Raw genomic sequence first — 26134 nt, 5'->3', positions numbered from 1 at the left:
CGCTCCTCTCCCGCCGCGCATTTCTGCAATCCCAACGCATTTGACCTATCCCGCCCGCCGATTAATTTCTCCCTCCCGCCATCGCTACATTGTTCCTCCCGCCGCCACCCTCTCCCCATCCATGGCGCCACCGACTGCCCCCAAAAGAATGGCCAAAAAAGGGACCAAGAAGCCGCCGGGCATTGAGACGAAAGGGGCGAAGGCGCCCTTCGCGAAGCCGCGGAAGGCGCCGGCTCCGAAGAAGAAGCCGAAAGGCTGGACCAGTGATCAGTGGCATCAAGACTGTCTGCGCCGGAAGTTGTCGATAGCGGAGCGGAAAGGATGGAGGGCTGCGCAGCTGGAGAAGAAGTCGTTGGTGGCGCGCGCGCACCAGCACGTGTTGGCCGGTGTATCGCTGCCACCAACGCGAGCCCATGGAGTACGACGTTGCCTCCGTACATTCCGGGAGTGTTGTCCCCGTCGACATCCGGGTTCTACAACGACGACCCCTCCGCCACTCCCGGGTGCTTGACGCCAAACTTATCGTCGTGGTACGAGGATGCGCTGCCTCATGGCGTCTTCAACCCCAACGCTATGTTCTACTCCCCGACGTACGAGCCAGGACGCGGTCCGAAGGGCGCCTCGTTCAATGGCCGCAGGGGCCCGCTCGAATTCGACGGCGCCGGTGCTGAGGAGGAGGAGAGGATGGAGGAGGAGGAGGAGGAGGAGGGGGAGGGGAGGGGAGGGGGACGGGGTGGAGGAGGGGGTGGAGGACGACGAGGACGAAGAGGGCGGCAACAAAGAGGACGGTGAGGGTGCCGGGATGCGTGAGGATTGCGCGACGCGTGAAGAAGAAGAGAAGGCGTTGGGCACAAGAGGCCCCAAGTGGACGGTTCTGGAGGATCAATGTATGTGCGAGTCGTGGGTGACGGTGAGCCATGACTCCATCATCAGCGCCAACCAAAAATACGGGAAGTAATGGGCGAGGATCAAGGCCGAGTTCGATGAGCGCAAGCTCATCAACAAAGACTACAACAAAGTGACAATGAAGAGGAGCCAAAAGGCAATGTCGACGCAATGGGCCATCATCCAGGCGTCGGTGAACATGTTCCATGGGTACCATCATGACTTAGAGATCAGAGGCGACAGCGGCGCCGACGTCGCCCAACTGGTACAACTCTTTCTTACATAATCTGTAGCGCCTACAATGTGTTCGATGAAATGATTGCGCTTCCTTTGGTTAGTTTGACAAGGCCATGGATTTGTACCGGAAGAGCTCGGATGGGCATAAGTCGGTCGCGCTGATGCATTGCTATAGCAAGCTCAAGATGAACCACAAATGGAGGTTGACGCGCGTTTCATTGTCGAATGGGAAAGACGTCATTGATCTGGATGCGCCGCTGGCAACATCGGCAGGGCGCCCTATCGGCAACAAGGCTGCCAAGGCCGCCTTGGCCGACGTTGCGTCGGCCGAGAAGACGCAGGTGTCGCTCACGCAGTGCCTCGTCGAGGTCTCCTAGACCTTGCTCTCCCGCGACAAAAAGACCGAGGAAAAGTGGGCGTCGACGCTGCTCAAGAGGCAAGAGGAGAAGATGGAGCTGAAGAAACGCAGGGACGACATTGAGAGCGTCGACAGAAGGAATGTCTCCCCGGACGCGGGCGACCCACAACTTCATCAAAGGCCAGATCCTGGACGACATCGAAGCCAAAATGGCGGCGGCCGAGGCGGAGTCCGAGGCGGCAGCCCAGGCAGCTGCAGCGGCAGCGGCCCCAACCCCGGAGCAAGAGCCGGCAGACGCATCCGCTACTACACCTGTGTCGGCCTCTGCCTCGACGTCGGCGACGGAGCATGCACACCGGGTAGATCACGACGAGTTCATCGTGATCGACGGGCCTACGTCGACTCAGGATGCGTTGTCGGCGTCGGCGTTGGTATCGCCCTACCCCAACCCCTTCTTTTAATTCATCCGTCGGCATGTAATATGATCACGCGCCCAGTCGCGACGACTTCGGCAGGAACAATCTCTTTTGAATACAAACTATTTGAATTCCGCATTGGGGACGACGTTTGGGGGACGCGACTGGGGAGCGACGTCCCCCAAACAGGAGCACGAACAAAACACGTCCCCCAAACGCTCGATCCGGTGCAGTTTGGGAGACGGTTTGGGGGACGCGACTGGAGATGCTCTGATAATGGCATATTGGGCGAGCTAACATAGTTTCAAAATTCAATTCCACATTTGTATTTCTATTTGTAAAATGGATCCTGCCCGGGATATTTACCACAGCTCTTTCCATGTTTGCCTAGATTCAGATATTTGCACAACCATTTCCAATTTTCCGAACAGCCAATGTCGAGTAATTCGAGTTATCCAGTGCCCAATAATAGCATTTCGATGTCGTGTCGGTTTCGCCGGTGAGGTCGCCGCAGTGCGGTGAGTGCAAAAATTAAGGAAACTGCTGGGCGTCCCCCGGGGGATCTGATTCCCCAGCCCCCGGGTCCCCAGCCGTCGGATCAACCATTTTGACAGTTAGATTTGCGTGTAGCAAAAAAACATCTCCGGCAGCAAAAAATCACTCCCGGCAGCAAATGACTGAAGCGAAAAACAGTTCGTTCAGAAAAGAAAATAAAAAGGCTGGGCTCGCCGGAGACCACGTAGCAAACATATTACGCAGATGTAGCAAAACCGAAAAATAAATTGTAGCAATTTTTTTATTCATATGTTGCAAATCCTCTAAAACATCAACGGAGACATCGCCTGCAGCCGGCAGCAACGCCGTCCGAGGTTGTAGCAACTCCGTTCGTCAAGGACAGCAACGCCACAAGCTGCTAGTAGCAACGCCCTATGCCTATGGTAGCAAAAATCCACCCTCCGCGGAAAAATCGTAGCAAACCCAACCTCGTCGGAAAATCGTAGCATAATTTTGTACCAAAAGTAGCAAAACAGTTTTATAATTGTATCAAAAAATATATACTATTGTAGCATCGTGGCTTCGTAGCACTTTGAGGTAGCAAAAAAAAACAAAGTACAGTAGCAACTCGGAATACTATGTGTAGCTTCCCTGGCCAGCGTTGGTAGCACCCTTGTTGCCCAATGGTAGCACTATAGTTGGGACATCCAGGAAAGTCAGACTCACCCCGCGACGGTGCAAAAGGCAGTCATTCAGGAATCATAGCAGGAGGCGTAGAGAGCTCGGCTGGACGCCGCAGCTGTCGCCACTGAGGAGCTCTACCGCGTCGTGAGCCCGACCGGCGGCGGCGAGCTAGACGGGCGACGCCGTCGCGGCGCGCAGTGGCGGCCGGCCCAAACGTCGGTGGCGCCCCGCCGGCCGGCGTCGTCGTGAGCCACGAAGCGCGGCGGCGGCCGGCCGGCGGCGACGAGGATCTCCGGCGCCGATCTCCCATCAAGGTGGTCCATGGCGGTGTGGTTTCGCCCGCAGGCAGAGGAGTAGTACGGGGGACGGCGCGGGAGGAGCAACTCCGGGGTGTGGGACGACGGCAGAGGAGCAGCACGGCGCCGAGCGGGGGGGAGCAAGCTGTAGGCGGGCGTGCTGGTGGACGAGCAAGGCGGCGTCACGGTGGTCAACGATGGGGAATCGAAGGGGAGGTGGGGAGCGGCCGTCTGCAACTCCCGAATTCTCTGGATGAGGACGAGGGGATGAAGCGTCGTGGGTGGGCCCGCAGGGACGCGTGTGGATCGGAAGCCAGACGATGGCCACAATCGGACGGTGCGGGATCCGGAGGTTGCGATGGCGAGCAGCCCGGGGCATACAATCATTTTCCAAAAATTAATTAAGGCGATGCACATCTTGAGACGCGCGGATCCCGGCAGGGTGTGGTGGTGCACGTGGACTGCACCCGCACCCAGGGAGATCTGTGTGACATCGACAGGGAGAAGGAACCCACCATGGAAAGGCATTTTGACCTTACCAGCGGCGCTCTCCGGCCTCTCTCGTCTCCGGTCCGGTGCACGGTGACGCCACCACCGCCACCGGCCGGCAGGGTGCTGACACGACGATCTAGCCACCGAGCTAGCCACTGTTGGGTACTCCTCAATAACAGCATTCGTGCTTTGTTTCCATACGAGTAAGTGGAACAGTGGTACCCTAGCTGTCTTCCTCACACGAAGCCGGGCAAGTACAAGTCTAGAAAGAGCGTGGACTGACAGCTCCTCCGATCCACTCGCGTCACCGTCGAGACAAAGGAAGCGCCGTGCGCGAGAGGGCGGTCGGGATGGGCAGCGTTGGCGGTGGCTCGCCGGAACATGACCAGCATGCCGCGGCGCCGGTGTGCGTGACGGGCGCCACCGGCTACGTCGGCTCGTGGCTGGTCCGCACGCTGCTGCGGCGGGGCCGCCGCGTCCACGCCACGGCGAGGGATCCAGGTACGTACGTGCGTAGGCGCGCCCCAGATCGGTGTAGTGGCCATGGCTTATAAGGTGGCGCGCTCGTACTGTGGCAGCCAAGGCGTGGCGGATGCTGTCGGCGGTGGAGGGGAAGGAGCGGCTGACGGTGTTCCGGGCGGACATGGCAGAGGAAGGGAGCTTCGACGACGCCGTCGCCGGGTGCGCCGCGCTCTTCCACGTCGCCGCCTTCATGGACCTCCACCTATCGCCCGACCAGCTCGACGTCGGTAAGCCGCGCCCGCGCCATGCTGACTTTCTGATCACTCGATCCGTCGTTGATGTAGACGTTCTCGCAGAACGGCAGAAAGAATCCATAGTCCGAGCTAAATCTCGATCTAGAGCTCCCTAGGGAACGTACACGAAGGACTAATAAACCGGTCGAATTAATAGGGTGTGCGTGTTTGTCGGATCTAGTTTTGACCGTACCGGACAGCTAGCACGGTACTTACTGCACATCGATAGTCACATGGTTCACGCAAGTACTGATCTTCGTGTCCTATGGTCACTGATCATGTGTCCTTGCATGAAGAGGAGCGGGCGAGGTCGCAGGTGCTGGAGCCGGCGACGCGGGGCACCATCAACGTGCTGCGGTCCTGCGTCCGCGCCGGGACCGTCCGCCGGGTCGTCTTCACCTCCTCCATCAGCACCTTGTCTTCGGCGGCGGGCACAGAGGCGGTCGTCGACGAGTCGTGCCTCCGAGACCTCGACGACGTCTGGGCCACCAAGCCCATTGGCTGGGTACGTGTCACACTGATACAGCGCTGCGACGAGCAAAACTGGCAATATGCTATCGTACAAGAGCTACTGTACTACCCAGCTCGATGTTCTCTCTGACACTATGCAACGCAGGTCTACATCCTGTCGAAGCGGCTGGCGGAGGAGGCGGCGTTCGCGTTCGCGCGGGAGAACGGCATCCACCTCGTCTCCGTCGTGCTGCCCACCGTCGCCGGCCCGTTCTTGACGCCGGCCGTGCCCACCAGCGTCCAGCTCCTCCTGTCCCCCGCAACACGTACGTGCAGACTGAAGACACTGAATCGTCATGCATCTTCTAGACTATATACAGTTCATTTTTACTCGACTCTGAATCTCTGATAGTTTCTCCGACGCTGGCTGCAGGAGACCCGAAGCTGCACGCGCTGCTGGCGTCGGTGCACGCGAGGTTCGGGTGCGTGCCGCTGGCGCACGTCCAGGACGCCTGCGACGCGCACGTCTTCCTCATGGACGCGCCGGCCGCCGAGGGGCGGTACCTGTGCGCCGGCGGGAGCCGCGGGATGGCCCAGATCGCCCGGCTCCTCTCCTCGCACTATCCTCCGTTCAAGCCCGCAGAAAGGCAAATATAGAAACCTCTCCTCGCTTAATGTACCCATCGTTTTTTCACGTGTTTTCAGCTGTTCTTGTGATCTGATCCTTGAAAGTTTTGATGCAGTTTGAGCGAGGATTTCAATGGTTCCATGCCCGTCCGTGGTGTCGTCCAAGAGGTTGCTGGACCTGGGGTTCAGGTTCCAGCACGACGTCGAGGATATCTTCAGGGACACTGTCGCGCAGTGTGTTGACCATGGCTTCTTGGAGCAGCCTGACGACGACGGCTGCTATTAATGGGGTTTTAGCATCAGATGGATATGGCTCCTTCAGCTGGGAACTGGGATGCCATGTGTACCTTTGAGTTTCTTTATGCAAATTTCTGCCGATCTATTAATAACAAATTGCTTGAAAATAAAAATTATAAATAGTTGTTTGGACAACCTAGCAACGATTACAAACAGTAGCGCGAGCCAGAGACACGTCATCCTCACTCCTTAGTCAACGAAGCCAGACAAAGATTATTGTAGTACAACTTGTTGAAGTAGATAAACGGAAATTAGCGTGCCAAGGCCTCAAAAAGATCAACACACTAGAACAGCAACCATCGCCAATGATGGTAACAGCTGATCGAACCTGAAACCACATCAACCAACACAAATACTAACTGGATCCCAGGAGATTCGACGGACACATGACTTCTCTCACCAACATGAAAACTATCCAAATCCCAGGAGATTCGACGGATATATGACTTCTCGCGCAGGTGCTAGACGCTCCACCAGAGCGAGGATAGGACGGGAAGATCTTCTTATGACTTTAGAATGTAGTTGCCGCCTTACCATCTTAAAGAAGACACAGAAAAGTAATCTAAACAAGAAAACTGAAATCCTCCTGCTAGCTAGTGGTCGTGGTCTGCCACGCCTACAAGACCCCTGAGGCAACTACAAGCAGTGCCGCTGGCAAGGGGGACGGAACCCTAAATGAGTTTTTATCTCAAGTCGGCTCTTTCCTCCTCATGTACATACCGGTTCAGCAAGACCCATTGCCATATATGATGTACGTTAGAGTTTGGAAGGCTTGATATCAGTTGACCATATTTGAGGGAAATCAGAAAAACTTATTCAAACATTTTCAAGTATCCCTCCATGCATATCCAGAAATATAACGTGCACTTGACTTTTTCTAATCAATGGCACACAACTTTTGACTATGATTTTTCACTTATAATATTTTGTAAAATTAGTAGGAAAAAATGCATCTATTCCCCCCCACCCCACACACACAATACAACAATACCATTTATGCACACACAATATGTATATTAATTTTGGTATCTGTTAGAAGTCCAGTAGTGCATAAACGACCCTGCAATATAGAACGTTCCTTACTTTTGGAACAAATGGGTAAGAAAAAAAAATGAAATAAGTCCTGGTTATGAATCTATATCAAAGATATTTCTATGGAGCATATCTTCGAAATCTGGTGCTATGGTGCTGCATTGAAAATAAAAAGATGAGTTGTAGAGTATGGTAGGAAGAGAGGGCGAAGGAAGAGTAAAGGTATGACGACAAGGAAACTGATGATGCGCGACACTTGGAGCACCTAATAGGCAATGAACTACAATACATAATTAGGGGCATGCATGACTTATCTGAACGGGGCGACGACCCAATTTGGCACCACTAGAGGTGCCGTCAGATGTTAGGCCAACAATGGGAGTGTGAGGGAGGGATAATACAAGGGGCGCGAAGGGGAGCACGTCAAATACAAGGTGCTAGAGGAGACAACGGCGAAGAAGGAGAGGAGGTGGAGGTGAGAAATGAGAGGAGTGTGGATGAAGGGATTGCAGGTGGACAGCACAATCAAACTATAGTGCAAATCATTCTCAAATCTTATGTTTTCAATGACGCCGTTTTGGATGCCTTAATTATTCATAGTAATAGTAAGTGGCGGAGTGTGAAAGCCACGTAAGGGAGGGCCGAATGGAGTAGCCTAGGCCAAACTGAGCTATTTGGCTAAGAATTGCTAAGAATTTCAACCCTCAATGAATTTAATGGACCAAAATACCTTACACTTGGCTCCGCCAGTGGTAATAGTACTTTTTCATGATAAATTCATATAGATTCTAAATTTTCAAACAAAATATAAAAAATACTGCTGGTTAAATGATAAATATTAAATTAAATTTATGATAAAGAACATCATGTATTTATGGATGCAAAATAAAAGGGCTATTTTTTAGCCTAAAAGGCTGTTAGTTTAGCTGCACAAAACTATGGGCCTACCCGCATGCAAACGATCCATCTGAGCGGATGCCTCTCGAATAAATCGGCCTGGCCCAACACAGCCCAGAAGACTGCACAGCCTCCGCCGGTCCCACCGGTGACCCGTCACAGGCCAGATGTCATTATCACGCGACGCGATTCCAGAAGCAGCGCCAAGCTTCCACGCCCTTCTCCATTGCTCTTTATCGGCCGACCAGCAAGAACCGAGAGGGAGATCGAGGCGCCGCCGACGACGACGATGAGGGGGTGGAGAGAGGAGATGGTGGCGCTGTCGCTGCAGGGGCACGGCCACGGCGACGACGACCGGCCGGAGAAGCCGCGGCGCTACGGCGTGACGGAGATGAGGAGCCCCGACTACTCGTTCCGCCCCGCCCACCTCGCGCTCCAGGTCCGCCCGCCGCCCCTAGCCCGCCTACCCCCCGTTTCCACGCACCCATCCGTCCCTGCTTGTGCCGCATTGCATCGTGGCGAATTTGAAGCGCGCGTAGGTCGATTCCGGCGGGCCTCTGCGCTGAGTTCTGTCTGACACGCTCGCGTCTCGTTCGAAATCAGCAGTTTACTGCTTCAGAATTCAAGCTGAAATCCCGTGTGGTGCTTGATTGGTCGTGCGGTTAGTCCCTCGGTGCATAGGATTTACGGATCGGTTTATAGATCACTGTTGGGGTTTACAGTTTATTTTACCCGATTGCCTGATCAGTACTAGAGTATATATGATTTCACTCAGATTTGCGAGGATCTAGGTTTATTTGGTGTGAGTGTGATTGGCATGTACTACTATAAGGGAGTCACTGTGAATATGGATACGACAGAGTGCACCTGCAAAGAGGATGTGTTGCGAAAGGAGGAAATGGGACCGTACTGTATTTTTTGTGCACAGTTTGTCGCATTTCGCCATCTGCAGATGCAGTTTTCTCATTTTGAATGTGAATTCACATTCAGACTCCCTGTTGCTTCCTTTTGAAGGAAGAAAAACGTTGCACGCATTCTTTCAAAAAAAGATGAACCATCCTGAATGCTATTAAGAAAATCTGAAGATGCAGCAAGAATTATGAAAACAAAGACACACAACATCTTTTTTGGGTTCCCACTTACTAAACGGATTATGTTTCTCAATAGTTATGCTGCATCTTTTCACTATCTAGCCATTTCTGGCAGCAGATTCTCAAGCCTGCCGTATTTTATTTCAGGAAATATTGGAGTCTATCGGTCCATTTGTCGACGGTCTCAAGTTCTCTGGTGGATCTCATAGTCTAATGGGAAAGGAACTGATCAGAGAGATCACTGATTTGGCGCACAAGCATGAGATGTATGTGAGCACAGGTGATTGGGCAGAGCATCTTCTGCGTCGGGGACCATCTTCTTTCAAGCAATATGTAGAGGTATTTTGGCATTACATTGTCTAAGCGTATTCCATATGTGCTGATGTGCACAAACGTGACTGAAGCCACATACATGACATGTAACATATTATTGCAGGAATGCAAAGAGTTGGGATTTGACACCATTGAGCTGAACGCTGGATCTCTCAAGCTCCCTGAAGAGGCTATACTGAGATTAGTCCGCCTGATAAAGAGTAGTGGTTTGCGAGCGAAGCCCCTGTTTTCAGTGAAGTTTGACAGCTCTGATATTCCTGCATCTGGTGATAGAGCGTTTGGGGCTTACATAGCTCCAGTGAAGCAGAGCTCAGGTAACTAGAAACACTACCTCTGTAGTCTCTACTCATGTTAATGCAGTGCTATGTCAGTCTTCAGTCCATAGAGAATATTGCGTGCATTTCTCAAATCAATATGAGTCAGCCATTGATAAATGTTGGTATCTTGTTCTCTGTTATCATGAAAATATTGTTGTTACTGTGTTCTTTTGACTGCTTCTCTGAGAGACTTAGCAACACTTATTTTCCTTCATCAGATAACTACATTGCAATCCCTTATTTACAACACATGCTGCTTCCGAAAAATAATATCTGCAACACATGCTTGCATTTTGTGCCATTCCTGTGCAGAAAGAGTCGAAGATGTTGATCTGTTGATTAGGAGGGCCGAGCGATGCCTGGAGGCTGGTGCAGATATGATCATGATCGACGCCGACGATGTTTGCCAGCACATTGACTCTCTGAGAGCAGACATCATCGCGAAGATCATCGGCCGCCTCGGGCTCGAGAAGACCATGTTTGAAACATCCAACGCCAACACCTCCGAGTGGTTCGTCAAACGCTATGGCCCACGGGTACTCACCTTCCCTGAAACTGCAAACATCTTGCTCGCTGTGTTCTAATAATCTGATCCTTGGAAATGATTTGTGGGAGCAGGTGAACCTCTTTGCCGACCACTCCGAGGTGATGAATCTGGAGCGTCTCCGAGGCTTCGACACGCGCAGGGGCAGCCGGCCCTTGCTCTCACCTCGCCCTTCTTCCTGGTGCGGCGGCCTTTCTGAGCACTGATAAGTTGGACTCAGGCCTGTCCTCCTGATGTGACAGTCTTTCCGATGCTGTGCTGAGACCTAAGCGATGTGTTGATGGAGTTGAGTTCTGGAACTGAGGCAGCGTGGTGGTACTTAGTAGCAAGAAATAAGGCGATAATTTGTGTTCTGTACTGTGGTGTCTCTGGTGTGGACTTGTCGTGAATGGATGATGTGTACCTATCATGGGGATACTCATGCACTTTCTTACCCTTGTACTGAATGAAATCTGCCCTTCCTCTTGCAGTCTCGCTAAATCTTCTTGACCAACTTTGGAGATCGGAGATTTCTGAAGCAGTACAATTTTCTTGCTTCTCATTTTGTTGTGGATGAGGAGATTCTCCTTCAAGCTGCCCCCTCCCTCCTCCCAGGTCGCCCGCGCGGGGGCAGCTCCGGAGGGCAATAGCCCAAGCACAAGACCTCCCTCCGGTGGCTCCCTTGGCCGCTGCCACCCAACGTGGGTGGTGGTGGCGGTGTCCGGCCACCAAAGGTGGAGGGCTAGGAGGTGCATCGGGGGTGAAGCTCCGATGGGTGCGCGGTGGTGGTGCTCTCAGTGTTGGACCGCGGTGGCGCGGTGATCGCCGGCGACAAGCCGGTGGGCCCAATATGGTCAGCGTGCCTCGATCTGGGCCACGCGGGCTCAATCTGGGTTGCGTGGGTCGTGGCTGCTGCACGTACTGTGTCGGTCCTGGGGTGATGGCTATGTGGCAATAGTGGACACCACATTGCTCATATGTCACCGGTCCGCATGACGTTTGCTATTTCGGTGGATGCATCGTCGATGGACGGCGGATGGCGGCGTGGGGGGCGGTTAGTTCGCAACAAAGAATAAGGGTGGCGGTTCTAGGATTCCTCGGAAATTTACTAGACTAGAGTAATCAGTATTGTTGAACTCTGTTGCACACATTTTCTAGTGTGTTTTGCGGTCACTACCACCTACGATACGTACGCGTATATTGATTGATCGTTGATGTAAGTCTTTTGCTACACCAGTTATTTCGGCTAAGATGAATAGTATTGGTGTATCCTTAGGCAATTCTTTTGATGCTATTTCGGTCTCGACTAAAGCTCTAAACATATGGAGTTTGACAGATTAAAATGCTCTCCTAATGTGCTGAGTAAATCGAGTCATTCTTTAATTGATGATGATGATGAAGTGTACATCATCTCGGATGAACAACTTCTTTCTCATCTGGTAGGTGACGTTTCAGAGACAGGTCTAGATGAGACGCTGCTGGTTCATGCTATGAACTACAAGCATCTGATCGAAAGTCTAGATCTTCATTTGTGAAGCGGAATGCTTGGCCGAACAAAAAGAACAAAAACGCTAAGAACTCCAAATCTTCAATTGTTTCTAAATGAATGGTATGTTTAGAAATAGCAGAGGTCTACGAGACTTGGCTAAACATCTACACTTAGCAGAATCTATTCGGGACCATTTGTTGGATTTTATTGGAATTTCTGAGACGGGAAAATGAGATTACTCGAGTAGCTTTCTAAACCGCCTTTCTGGTGGGGAAGATTTCGAATGGGTATCTCGTCCACCTCATGCACGCTTTGTTGGCCTTTTAGTTGGAACCCGAACTCCAACAATGGAAATTGTTGATAATTCTAGTGGTGATTTTCACATAAAACTCCACATTAGAAATAAATCAGATAATTTCATTTGGAGATTGGTTTCCGTCTATGGGGTTACCCAAGACGCTCATAAACCTGCTTTTCTTAGGGAGATGGTAAATCCAGCAAAGAATAATCCGCATCCTATTATCATAGGAGATGATTTTAATTTGATTAGATACCCTCACGAGAAGAGTTAAGGGAGATTCGACAACCACTGGTCTTTCTTATTCAATGTTGTTATTGACAGTCTGGATTTAAGAGAGGTTGCGATGGTCGGAAGACAGTTTACTTGGGCAAACAGTCTTCCGGATCCAACATATGAGAAGCTAGATCCCGCCCTTATGGATTCAAGTTGGGAGATAAAATTCCCCATGGTTTCTGTACGCGTTCTACCTAGGATTCAGGATTTGTCGGATCATGCTCCTATACTTTTGACCACTGGAACACCGAATCCACAGCGGAAGCGTCCGTTCAAATTTGAAGTTGGATGGTTATGTCAGGATGGTTTTTCAGATATGGTTAAAAAGGTATGGGAGAAACCGGTGGCTGGGTCGACCCCCATTCAAAGGTGGAACAATAAACTGCGCTCAATGCATAGATACCTTGGGGGTGGGCGCGGCATATGATTGGGTAGTTGAAACAAGAGAAGCTCAGCCTGTTAACTTTTATTGATGACTTATGACGACGCATGAAATTGATCTTAAATGTCAATACAATGCAAAGTTAGCTGGTCTCCTCCGCGAGGAGAAACTTAAGTGGTACCAACGATCCAAATCTCAGTTCCTGCTTGAAGGGGATTCCAATACGAAATACTTTCATAGTTTCGCCAATGGCCGACACAGAAAGAAACGTATCTATTCCCTACTTCAGGACGAGGGAACGATCGAAGGACACGGACATCTCAAATCTTACATTACTTCTTATATTATAAAGGCTTGTTTGGCGAACCTGAGGAACCAGGTATATCCATGGACGAGTCCCGGATACATGATATCCCGCAAGTGTCCCAAGAAGAAAATTCTATCCTGACTAATCCGTATACGGAGGAGGAAGTCAGGAAAGCGATTTTCCAAATGGAACATAATAAGGTGCTAGGTCCCGATGGCTTTCCAGCTGAGTTTTACCAAACTTTCTGGGAAACCATCAAAGGTGACCTGATGGATTTGTTTACGGAATTCATGTTGAACAGTTGAAACTATTTCGCATTAACTTTGGGGAGATAATATTATTACCAAAGGTTAATGAAGCGGAGCGGATTCAACAATACAGGCCTATATGCTTACTCAATATATGTTTTAAAATTTTCACCAAGGTTGCGACTATAAGACTAAATTTAGTACTGACAAATATGGCACTCAAAATCGACTTTAAAAAAGCCTATTATACAGTTAAATGATTTTTTGTTCAACAAACGCTCAGAACGAAAGGTTTTTCTGAAGAGTGGCGTGCTTTAATAAACAACTTTATTTGTGGAGGAAGTGTTGCCGTTAAAGTCAATGATGTCGTAGGCAAATACTTCCAAACAAGGAAAGGCTTGAGGCAAGGCGATCCTTTGTCACCAATGTTATTTAACATAGTGGCGGATATGCTAGCAATTTTAGTTGACCGTGCTAAGGTTGATGGTCAGATTGAAGGAGTAGTTCTCCATCTGGTGGATGGTGGACTAACTATTCTTCAATATGCGGACGATACGATTCTATTTACGGAACATGATCTGGAAAATGCAAGAAATCTGAAATTGATACTTTCAGCCTTCGAGCATTTGTCGGGTCTTAATATTAACTTCCATAAAAATGAATTGTTTTGTTTTGGGCCGGCCCAAGATGATGCCAACCTTTATGCCGAATTATTCGGATGTGGGATTGGCAGTTTTCCTATAAGCTACATGGGCGTTCCTATTCATTATAGGAGGCTTACATTGGCAGAATGGAAAATAGTCGAGGAAAGACTACAAAAACGTCTTAGTAGTTGGAAAGGAAAATTGTTATCTCTAGGTGGAAGATTAGTTCTCATTAATTTAGTACTGACAAATATGGTACTGTATATGATTTTGTTTCTTCCAACTTCCTAAAGGGGTCTTGCAAAGATTGGATTATTTCCGGTCTAGATTCTTTTGGCAAGGAGATAGCGAGAAGAAAAAATATCGGTTGACTAAATGGAGCATCGTTTGTTGTTCAAAAGATCAAGGTGGACTTGATGTCCATGATCTTGAGGTTAAGAACAAGGTCCTGCTAGGAAAATGGCTGGCCAGGTTGTTGACCGAGGATGGTGTGTGGCAAAATCTGTTGCCGAGAAAGTATGTCGGTTCAAAGGCAGTGTCGCAGGTACATTAGAAACCTGGAGACTCGCATTTTTGGGCTGGAGTCATGGCGACTAAATTTTTTTTCTTCCCACATGGTTCGTTCTCCATTAGGGATGTATCATAAATAAGGTTCTGGGAGGATAAATGGTTGGGAAATACCACTCTCCGAGAACAATATACAACTTTATACAATACTGTACGTCATAAAGGAGACACCTTGCTTCAGGTGATGGAGACATCCCCTCATTCTATAACGTTTATGCGATATCTTGTTGGGACCGAGATTGGCCTCCTGGAATGAATTGCTACAGAGATTAGCTTCAATCTATTTGGTGCAAGGGTCTGATATTTTTCGGAGTTACCAAGAATGGAGTATTCTCGGTAGCATCCATGTATAATCCATTGATACAACCCATTCAACATGTATTAAATAATAAATCTATTTGAAGAATGAATATACCTCTTAAAACTAATGTGTTTGCTTGGTATCTTCGTCGGAGTGTTATTCTTACTAAATACAACCTTGTTAAACGTAACTGGCATGGTTGTACGAAATATATTTTCTGTCACGAAGAGGAGACAATAAAACACCTGTTCTTCAACTGTCGGTTTGCGAGATCTATATGATCAATCATTCAGATGAGTTCTACCTTATATCCACCTCGTAGCGTTGCAAATATTTTTGGCAATTGGCTAAATGAGGTGGATTCTCGGTATAAGATTCTTATCAGAGTGAGAGCGATAGTCGTAACATGGTCGCTCTGGCTATGTAGAAATGACAAGATTTTTAATGATAAAAATTCGTCTTCTCTTATGCAGGTTATCTACCGATGTACGGCTTTGCTCTATTTATGGTCATCGCTACAACGCTTGGAGGACCGCAACCTCTTTACGGAGGTGTCTACATGGTTGGAGAATACGGCCAAAACATTTATTGCCCTATATGGCTGGCTGCATAATCGTAGTATTGCGGCACCGTTGGTGTAATTAGCTTCGCTTTCGTTGAATTTCAGAACTATTGTATTTACTTTTTTGAGAACTAGTACTATGTTGAGACGGTTGTGTGCATCTTAGTTATGCAGGGGCCGGTTATTTCGTAATAAAGCATTCTTTATCGAAAAAAAATGTAAATAGATAAAGATCCAGATATCTTTTTCGACTTGGATGGCTACGAAGCACGGCTACTCGAATTCGTTGTCAGGGATGCAGCACTCGTGCAGCTAGCTCTAGGACAACATCATATTGTTTCCTTCTCAATGGAGCACGATATAACTGATTACCAAATGCCTCCGATGCCTACCATCTACAATGCGCCAACAGTTTCACGAGCCTTTTCATTGATTAACTGAATGTTTTCATCGCACTGGTTCTTTGCATTATCCTCACTTGGTAGCTCTCTCCCTTTTATAGAAGAAAATTATGCTCCTAGGTTGTTCATATTTCCTCCCTGGCTACTTCTTTGAAACTAGTATTACTACTTCTACACCCTGCAGTAACGTCAACTTTAAAGTTTGAACCAAAGCCAGTGATCATCGCATGGTGTCTACCCTGCTTAATGCATTAGTACTCTCTCCGTCTCAAAATGTAAGAGACGTCTAAACGATTGGTTAAAAGTCAAATCTTACTAACTTTAAATAAATATATATGAAAAAAATATTTACATCTACAATTTTAAAGGGACATATAAGAAAATATACTTCATGGTGAATCTATTGATACCAATTTACTATTGTCAGTGTTCATATTTTTTGTGTTTACATGTGATCAAACTTAAAAAACGTTAACTTTTGACTAATCCTTAGACGCCTTACATTTTGGAACGGCGGAGTACTTCTCTGTAAGGTCATTGATTCTCATGTCTCATACTCCCTCCAGTCAGGTAAAACATGCGTAGCCCCTCCCCACCCGCAGTTCATTTCCACTTTTACAAAAAAGAAAAACCCTACTACATTTTTATTGTTTGCTCCATAGAGTGGATGTTATGAGTCTGCCATGAAACCTTGTCAATTATATCTACAATTTCTACCGGATCGTTCTTCCGAGATAGTTTGTTGACATATGTATCTAACGGCAAACGCTTCGGCCAGACCTATCGCTCCCCACAGGCGACGTGCGGGCGATTCCAAACCCTAGCCCCAGCCCTCTCCTCCCCGCTCCCCCCCCCCGCCGTCGGCGTCAGTCGCCGGGCAAAGCCCGGGCGGTGCCGGTGGCGGCGGGCCTTGGATCTTGCTCGTGTCGAGGTGGCGCGGGGCCCTCTCCCTCAGGCGGTGGAGATCCATGCGAGGAACCGACGGCTCCTCGTGCGGCGGCCGGCGCGCCGCGGCGAGGCGGTTCCTCGAGGTCGAGGCGGCGGAGCTCGGCGACGTGGTCTCCTTCCTCGCGGGCGACGACTGCGACGACACACCTTCTACGGGACGCTGAGGCGGGGGTCTCAGGGTGAGGCGCCACTGGCTTGGTGGCGAGCAGTGCGCATGGATGCGGTGCAGCACCCTCAGCCGTGCGGACGGCGAGGTGCTGTCGGGCGCTGGTCGTGGCGTGGCGGCGGTTTCGCGAACACCGGCGCCAGATCTGAAGGCCGTCCTCCCCACTTCGTCCTAGGCCTACCCTGCATCTCTGGTCTATCCATGGCGGCCCTCGTTCGCCGGATCTCTAGCCGGGTTAGATGCGGGCTCTTAGGTTGCGAGAGAGGGAGAAATCCCTGGTCAGCCTTGCTGGTCCGACGGTGACGGCGCCTGCGGGCGCCGTGCTTCCTTCTTAAGGTACCGTCCTTTCTCTCCTCCCCTCCCCCTCCTCCTCCGTCTCTCGGGTGAAAACCCCAACTTTGTTGGGGCGGCGGCGGCGCTAGTAGAGTTGTTACCTTCTTGAAGGCGCCGCCTTGGGATCGATGGGGCGGTGGGTGTGGCTTTGTGTTAGATGGTGGTGGCGGTGGAGGCAGTGTGGCTCGGGGTTCATATTGGTTCCTTGTGTACCTTGGTGAGCTCCTAGTCCTCTGCAACTGAAGGAGATATGCCCTAGAGGCAATAATAAAGTGGTTATTATTTATATCTTTATGTTTATGATAAATGTTTATATATCATGCTAGAATTGTATTAACCGAAACATTAGTACATGTGTGATATGTAGACAAACAAGAAGTCCCTAGTATGCCTCTTAAACTAGCTTGTTGATTAATGGATGATTAGTTTCATAATCATGAACATTGGATGTTATTAATAACAAGGTTATATCATTATATGAATGATGTAATGGACACACCCATTTAAGCGTAGCATAAGATCTCGTCATTAAGTTATTTGCTATAAGCTTTCGATACATAGTTACCTAGTCCTTATGACCATGAGATCATATAAATCACTTATACCGGAAAGATACTTTGATTACACCAAATACCACTGCGTAAATGGGTGGCTATAAAAGTGGGATTAAGTATCTGGAAAGTATGAGTTGAAGCATATGGATCAACAGTGGGATTTGTCCATCCCGATGACGGATATATATACTCTGGGCCCTCTCGGTGGAATGTCGTCTTATGTCTTGCAAGCATATGAATAAGTTCATAAGAGACCACATACCACGATACGAGTAAAGAGTACTTGTCAGGAGACGAGGTTGAACAAGGTATAGAGTGATACCGAAGATCAAACCTCGGACAAGTAAAATATCGCGAGACAAAGGGAATTAGTAATGTATGTGAATGGTTCATTCGATCACTAATGTCATCGTTGAATATGTGGGAGCCATTATGGATCTCCAGATCCCGCTATTGGTTATTGGTCGGAGTGAGTACTCAACCATGTCCGCATAGTTCACGAACCGTAGGGTGACACACTTAAAGTTGGATGTTGAAATGGTAGTACTTGAATATGGAATGGAGTTCGAATATTTGTTCGGAGTCGCGGATGAGATCCCGGACATCACGAGGAGTTCCGGAATGGTCCGGAGAATAAGATTCATATATATGATGTCATTTTATGTGAAATAAAATGTCGCGGAAGGTTCTATGGAAGGTTCTAGAAGGTTCTAGAAAAGTCCGGAAGAAACCACCAAGGAAGGTGGAGTCCACATGGGACTCCACCTCCATGGCCGGCCAACCCTAGGTGGGGAGGAGTCCCAAGTGGACTCCCCCTTAGGGGCCGGCCACCCCCCACATGGGAGGTGGAAATCCCACCTTTTGGTGGGAGCCCTAGTTGGGCTAGGTTTCCCTCTCATGGAAGGTTTTTGGTTCGGGTCTTATTCGAAGACTTGGACACCAACACTTGGGGATCCACCTATATAATGAGGGGCCAAGGGGAGGGGCCGGCCACCCCAAGACCACAAGCTGGCCGCCCCCTTGAGTGGCCGGCCACCCCCTCCCAAACCCTAGCCGCCCCCTCTCCTCCATAACTCCCGCGTAGCTTTAGCGAAGCTCCGCCGGACTTCTCCACCACCACCGACACCACGCCGTCGTGCCGTCGGATTCAAGAGGAGATACTACTTCCGCTGCCCGCCGGAACGGGGAGGTGGACGTCGTCTTCATCAACAACCGAACGTGTGACCGAGTACGGAGGTGCTGCCCGTTCGTGGCGCCGGAACCGATCGTGATCAAGATCTTCTACGCGCTTTTGCAAGCGGCAAGTGATCGTCTACCGCAGCAACAAGAGCCTCATCTTGTAGGCTTTGGAATCTCTTCAAGGGTGAGACTCGATACCCCTCGTTGCTACCGTCTTCTAGATTGCATCTTGGCTTGGATTGCGTGTTCGCGGTAGGAAATTTTTTGTTTTCTATGCAACGTTATCCTACGAGTGGTATCGAGCCGTGTCTATGCATAGATGGTTGCACGAGTAGAACACAATGGTTTGTGGGCGTTGATGCTCTTGTTATCTTTAGTTTGAGTACTTTGTATCTTTGTGGCATAGTGGGATGAAGCGGCTCGGACTAACTTTACATGACCGCGTTCATGAGACTTGTTCCTCGTTCGACATGCAACTTGTATTGCATAAGAGGCTTTGCGGGTGTCTCGTCTCTCCTACTATAGTAAAGATTCAATTTACTCTTCTATCGAAAACATTAGTATCAACGTTGTGGTTCATGTTCGTAGGTAGATTAGATCTCTCTCGAAAACCCTAAACCACGTAAAATATGCAAACCAAATTAGAGACGTCTAACTTGTTTTTGCAGGGGTTTGGTGATGTGATATGGCCATAATATGATGATGAATATGTATGAGATGATCATTATTGTATTGTGGCAACCGGCAGGAGCCTTATGGTTGTCTTTAAATTTCATGTTGAGTAGTATTTCAAAGTAGTTGTAATAGTTGCTACATGGAGGACAATCATGAAGACGGCGCCATTGACCTTGACGCTACGCCGACGATGATGGAGATCATGCCCAAAGATGATGGAGATCATGTTCGTGCTTTGGAGATGAAGATCAAAGGCGCAAAGACAAAAGGGCCATATCATATCACATATGAACTGCATGTGATGTTAATCCTTTTATGCATCTTATTTTGCTTAGATCGCGACGGTAGCATTATAAGATGATCCCTCACTAAAATCTCAAGATAATAAAGTGTTCATCCTTAGTAGCACCGTTACCAAGTCTTGTCGTTTCGAAGCATCTCGTGATGATCGGGTGTGATAGATTCAATAAGTACATACAACGGGTGCAAGACAGTTTTGCACATGCGGATACTAAGGTGGCCTTGACGAGCCTAGCATGTATAGACATGGTCTCGGAACACGTGATACCGAAAGGTAGAGCATGAATCATATAGTTGATATGATGAACACTTTGAGTGTTCACCATTGAAATCACACCTTTTCTCGTGATGATCGGGTTTAGGTGCGGTGGATTTGGTTCGTGTGATCACTAAGACAATGCGAGGGATATTGTTTTGAGTGGGAGTTCACTTAGGTTTTTAATTATGTTGAATTAAAATTTGAACTCAATTTGTCATAAACTTAGTCTAAACTATTGCAAATATATGTTGTAGAGATGGCGTCCCCAATCAATTTTAATCGGTTCCTAGAGAAAGAGAAACTTAAGAGCAACGGTAGCAACTTCACCGATCGGTTCCGTCATGTGAGGATCTTCCTCTCTGGCGGAAATCTGCAATTTGTACTTGATGCACCGCTAGGTGACCCTCCTGCAGAAGATGAAACCGATGAAGTAAAAGCTGTTTACGCAACTCGGAAAACTCGGTACTCTCAAGTTCAGTGTGCCATCCTGTGCGATCCGGAATCCGATCTTCAAAAACGTTTTGAGCACCATGATCCTCATGAGTTGATGAATGAGCTGAAAGCTATATTCGAGACTCATGCGGCCGTGGAATGCTATGAAGCATCGAAACATTTCTTCAGACTGTATGATGGAAGAAGGCAGCTCCGTTAGTGAGCACATGCTCGCCATGATCGGGCATGCGAAGAAACTCGGTGACTTGGGAATAGTGATTCCTAACGGATCGGGGATTAATCGTGTCCTTCAATCACTGCCACCAAGTTACAAGAACTTTGTGATGAACTACAATATGCAGAACATGAACAATGAGTTACCTGAACTCTTTGGCATGCTAAAAGCTGCTGAGATTGAGATCAAGAAAGAGCACCAAGTGTTGATGGTCAACAAGACCACCAGTTTCAAGAAACAGGGCAAGTCTAAGGGAAAATTCAAGAAGGGTGGCAAGAAAGCTGCCACGCCTCCTATGAAACCTAAGAACGGCCCTAAGCCTGATGCTGAGTGCTATTACTGCAAGGAGAAGGGACACCGAAAGCGTAATTGCTCCAAGTATCTGGCTGATCTGAAGAGCGGCCTTGTCAAGAAGAAGAAAGAAGGTATATCTGATATACATGTTATAGATGTTCATTTCACCGGTTCTCGTTCTAGTACCTGGGTATTTGATACTGGTTCGGTTGCTCATATTTGTAACTCGAAACAGGAACTAAAGAATAAACGACAACTGCTGAAAGATGAAGTGACGATGCGCGTTGGAAACGGATCCAAGGTCAATGTGATCGCAATCGGCACACTTCCTCTACATCTACCTTCGGGATTAGTTTTAAGCCTAAATAATTGTTATTATGTACCTGCGTTGAGCATGAACATTATATCTGGATCTTGTTTAATGCAAGATGGTTATTCATTCAAGTCTGAGAATAATGGTTGTTCTATTTTTATGAATAATATCTTTTATGGTCGAGCACCACAAAAGAATGGCTTATTTCTGTTAGATCTCGATAGTAGTGATACGCATATACATAACATTGATGCTAAGCGAATTAAATTGAATGATAATTCTACTTATATGTGGCAATCGTCGTCTTGGTCATATTGGAGTGAAACGCATGAAGAAACTCCATACTGATGGATTACTTGAATCACTTGACTTTGAGTCACTTGATAGATGCGAAGCATGTCTAATGGGAAAAATGACAAAGACTCCATTTTCTGGTATGATGGATCGAGCTACTGACTTATTGGAAATCATACATACCGATGTGTGCGGACCAATGAGTGTAGCGTCGCGCGGTGGTTATCGTTATGTTCTAACCTTCACAGATGATCTGAGTAGATATGGGTATATCTATTTCATGAAACATAAATCCGAAACTTTCGAGAAGTTTAAGGAATTTCAAAGTGAAGTAGAAAATCAACGTAACAAGAAGATTAAGTTTCTACGATCCGATCGTGGAGGTGAATATCTCGAGTTATGAGTTTGGCATGCATTTAAAGAAATGCGGAATACTTTCACAATTGACACCGCCGGGAACACCTCAACGTAATGGTGTGTCCGAACGTCGTAATCGAACTCTCTTAGATATGGTTCGTTCTATGATGTCTCTTACTGATTTGCCGTTATCATTTTGGAGTTATGCATTAGAGACAGCCGCATTCACTTTAAATAGAGCACCATCAAAATCCGTAGAAACGACACCGTATGAATTATGGTTTAATAAGAAACCTAAGTCGTCGTTCCCGAAAGTTTGGGGTTGCGAAGCCTATGTAAAGAAGTTACAACCGGACAAGCTAGAACCCAAAGCGGAGAAATGCGTCTTCATAGGATACCCTAAGGAAACTATAGGGTACACTTTCTATCACAGATCCGAAGGCAAAATCTTTGTTGCTAAGAACGGAACCTTTCTTGAGAAAGAATTTCTCACTAAAGAAGTGACTCGGAAGAAAAGTAGAACTCGATGAGATTGATGAATCTATACTCGTTGATCGAATAGCGCAGATCGGAAGTTGTACCTGTACCGCCTACACCGGCAACGAGAGGAAGCTAATGATAATGATCATGAAACTTCGAACGAGGAAACTATTGAACCTCGCAGATCGACAAGGGAACGTGCCACTCCTGATTGGTATGATCCTTGTCTAAATGTCATGATTGTAGATAACAATGATGAGGACCCTGCGACATATGAAGAAGCGATGATGAGCCCAGATTCCAACAAATGGCAAGAAGCCATGAAATCCGAAATGGGATCCATGTATGATAACAAAGTATGGACTTTGGTAGACTTACCTGATAGCCGAAAGGCCGTTGAGAATAAATGGATCTTCAAGAGAAAAACAGATGCCGATGGTAATATCACTCGTCTATAAAGCTCGACTTGTCGCAAAGGGTTTCCGACAAATTCAAGGAGTTGACTACGATGAGACTTTCTCACCTGTAGCGAAGCTAAAATCTGTGAGGATTTTGTTAGCAATAGCTGCATTTTTCGATTATGAGATTTGGCAGATGGATGTCAAAACGGCGTTCCTTAATGGAGACATTGAGGAAGAGTTGTATATGGTACAACCCAAAGGTTTTGTCGATCCTAAAACTGCTAACAAAGTATGCAAACTTCAGCGTTCAATCTATGGACTGAAGCAAGCATCAAGAAGTTGGAACCGACGTTTTGATAAGGTGATCAAAGACTTCGGGTTTATACAGTGTCATGGAGAGGCATGTATTTACAAGAAAGTGAGTGGGAGCTTCGTAGCATTCCGATATTATATGTAGATGACATATTATTGATCGGGAATGATATAGAACTATTAAGCAGATGTTAAAGGTTATTTGAATAATAGTTTTTCAATGAAAGACCTTGGTGAAGCATCGTATATATTAGGCATCAAGATTTATAGAGATAGATCAAGACGCCTAATAGGGCTATCACAGAGTACATATCCGTACAAGATTCTAAAGAAGTTTAGAATGGACGAAAGTAAGAAAGGGTTCTTACCTATGTTACCAGGCAAAGTCTTGAGTAAGACTCAAGGACCGGCTACGGCGAGAAGAAAGAGAAAGGATGAGTAAAATCCCCTATGCCTCGGCAGATAGGATCTATCATGTATGCCATGCTATGTACTAGACCGGATATAGCACATGTCGTTAGTTTGACTAGCAGATATCAAAGTGATCCGGGAATGGAACACTGGACAGCGGTCAAGAATATCCCGAAGTACTTGAAAAGAACTAAGGATATGTTTCTTTGTTATGGAGGTGACCAAGAGCTCGTTGTAACAAGTTACACCGATGCAAGTTGGAACACTCGATCCCGATGACTCTAAGTCACAATGCGGGTACGTGTTTATATTGAATGGTCGTTGCGAGTAAGCTGGGCAAGCTCGAAGCGGTGCACGGTGGCGAAGTCTTCAACGGAATCGAGTACATAGCGGCTTCGAGGCTTCATCGAAGCGGTATGGATGAAAAGGTTCATTGTAGAGCTCGGTGTGGTTCCTAGTGCATTGGACCCATTAATCATTTATTGTGATAACATGGGTGCCATCGCCAATGCACAAGAGCCAAGGTCACACAAGAGGCTGAAGCATATCAAGCTGCGTTACCACTCGATTCGCGAGTACATCAAAGATGGAGAAGTAAAGATTTGCAAAGTACACACTGATCTGAATGTAGCAGATCCGTTGACTAAAGCTCTCCCTAGGGCAAAACATGACCAACACCAGAATGTCATGGGTGTTAGGTATATTACGATGTAATCTAGATTATTGACTCTAGTGCAAGTGGGAGACTGAAGGAGATATGCCCTAGAGGCAATAATAAAGTGGTTATTATTTATATCTTTATGTTTATGATAAATGTTTATATATCATGCTAGAATTGTATTAACCGAAACATTAGTACATGTGTGATATGTAGACAAACAAGAAGTCCCTAGTATGCCTCTTAAACTAGCTTGTTGATTAATGGATGATTAGTTTCATAATCATGAACATTGGATGTTATTAATAACAAGGTTATATCATTATATGAATGATGTAATGGACACACCCATTTAAGCGTAGCATAAGATCTCGTCATTAAGTTATTTGCTATAAGCTTTCGATACATAGTTACCTAGTCCTTATGACCATGAGATCATATAAATCACTTATACCGGAAAGATACTTTGATTACACCAAACACCACTCTGCGTAAATGGGTGGCTATAAAAGTGGGATTAAGTATCTCGGAAAGTATGAGTTGAAGCATATGGATCAACGAGTGGGATTTGTCCATCCCGATGACGGATAGATATACTCCGGGCCCTCTCGGTGGAATGTCGTCTTATGTCTTGCAAGCATATGAATAAGTTCATAAGAGACCACATACCACGATACGAGTAAAGAGTACTTGTCAGGAGACGAGGTTGAACAAGGTATAGAGTGATACCGAAGATCAAACCTCGGACAAGTAAAATATCGCGAGACAAAGGGAATTAGTAATGTATGTGAATGGTTCATTCGATCACTAATGTCATCGTTGAATATGTGGGAGCCATTATGGATCTCCAGATCCCGCTATTGGTTATTGGTCGGAGTGAGTACTCAACCATGTCCGCATAGTTCACGAACCGTATGGTGACACACTTAAAGTTGGATGTTGAAATGGTAGTACTTGAATATGGAATGGAGTTCGAATATTTGTTCGGAGTCCCGGATGAGATCCCGGACATCACGAGGAGTTCCGGAATGGTCCGGAGAATAAGATTCATATATAGGATGTCATTTTATGTGAAATAAAATGTCGCGGAAGGTTCTATGGAAGGTTCTAGAAGGTTCTAGAAAAGTCCGAAAGAAACCACCAAGGAAGGTGGAGTCCACATGGGACTCCACCTCCATGGCCGGCCAACCCTAGGTGGGGAGGAGTCCCAAGTGGACTCCCCTTAGGGGGCCGGCCACCCCCACATGGGAGGTGGAAATCCCACCTTTTGGTGGGAGTCCTAGTTGGGCTAGGTTTCCTCTCTCATGGAAGGTTTTTGGTTCGGGTCTTATTCGAAGACTTGGACACCAACACTTGGGGATCCACCTATATAATGAGGGGCCAAGGGGAGGGGGCCGGCCACCCCAAGACCACAAGCTGGCCGCCCCCCTTGAGTGGCCGGCCACCCCCTCCCAAACCCTAGCCGCCCCCTCTCCTCCATAACTCCCGCGTAGCTTTAGCGAAGCTCCGCCGGACTTCTCCACCACCACCGACACCACGCCGTCGTGCTGTCGGATTCAAGAGGAGCTACTACTTCCGCTGCCCGCTGGAACGGGGAGGTGGACGTCGTCTTCATCAACAACCGAACGTGTGACCGAGTACGGAGGTGCTGCCCGTTCGTGGCGCCGGAACCGATCGTGATCAAGATCTTCTACGCGCTTTGCAAGCGGCAAGTGATCGTCTACCGCAGCAACAAGAGCCTCATCTTGTAGGCTTTGGAATCTCTTCAAGGGTGAGACTCGATACCCCCTCGTTGCTACCGTCTTCTAGATTGCATCTTGGCTTGGATTGCGTGTTCGCGGTAGGAAAATTTTTGTTTTCTATGCAACGTTAT

The 26134-nt window shown here is 47.8% G+C and overlaps 2 pseudogenes; both read left to right on the top strand.

Moving 5' to 3' along the window:
* The first annotated feature begins 4099 nt into the window (after positions 1 to 4099).
* On the top strand, positions 4100 to 5981 carry LOC124661728 (annotated as a pseudogene).
* Positions 5982 to 8210: 2229 nt separating this feature from the next.
* Positions 8211 to 10657, top strand: LOC124684212 (annotated as a pseudogene).
* Positions 10658 to 26134: the final 15477 nt, after the last annotated feature.

Source organism: Lolium rigidum, chromosome 1 (assembly GCF_022539505.1).
Source record: "Lolium rigidum isolate FL_2022 chromosome 1, APGP_CSIRO_Lrig_0.1, whole genome shotgun sequence".
Classification (NCBI taxonomy): domain Eukaryota; kingdom Viridiplantae; phylum Streptophyta; class Magnoliopsida; order Poales; family Poaceae; genus Lolium; species Lolium rigidum.
The sequence above is the reverse complement of the archived record's forward strand: the minus strand, read 5'-3'. Positions and strand labels throughout refer to the sequence as shown.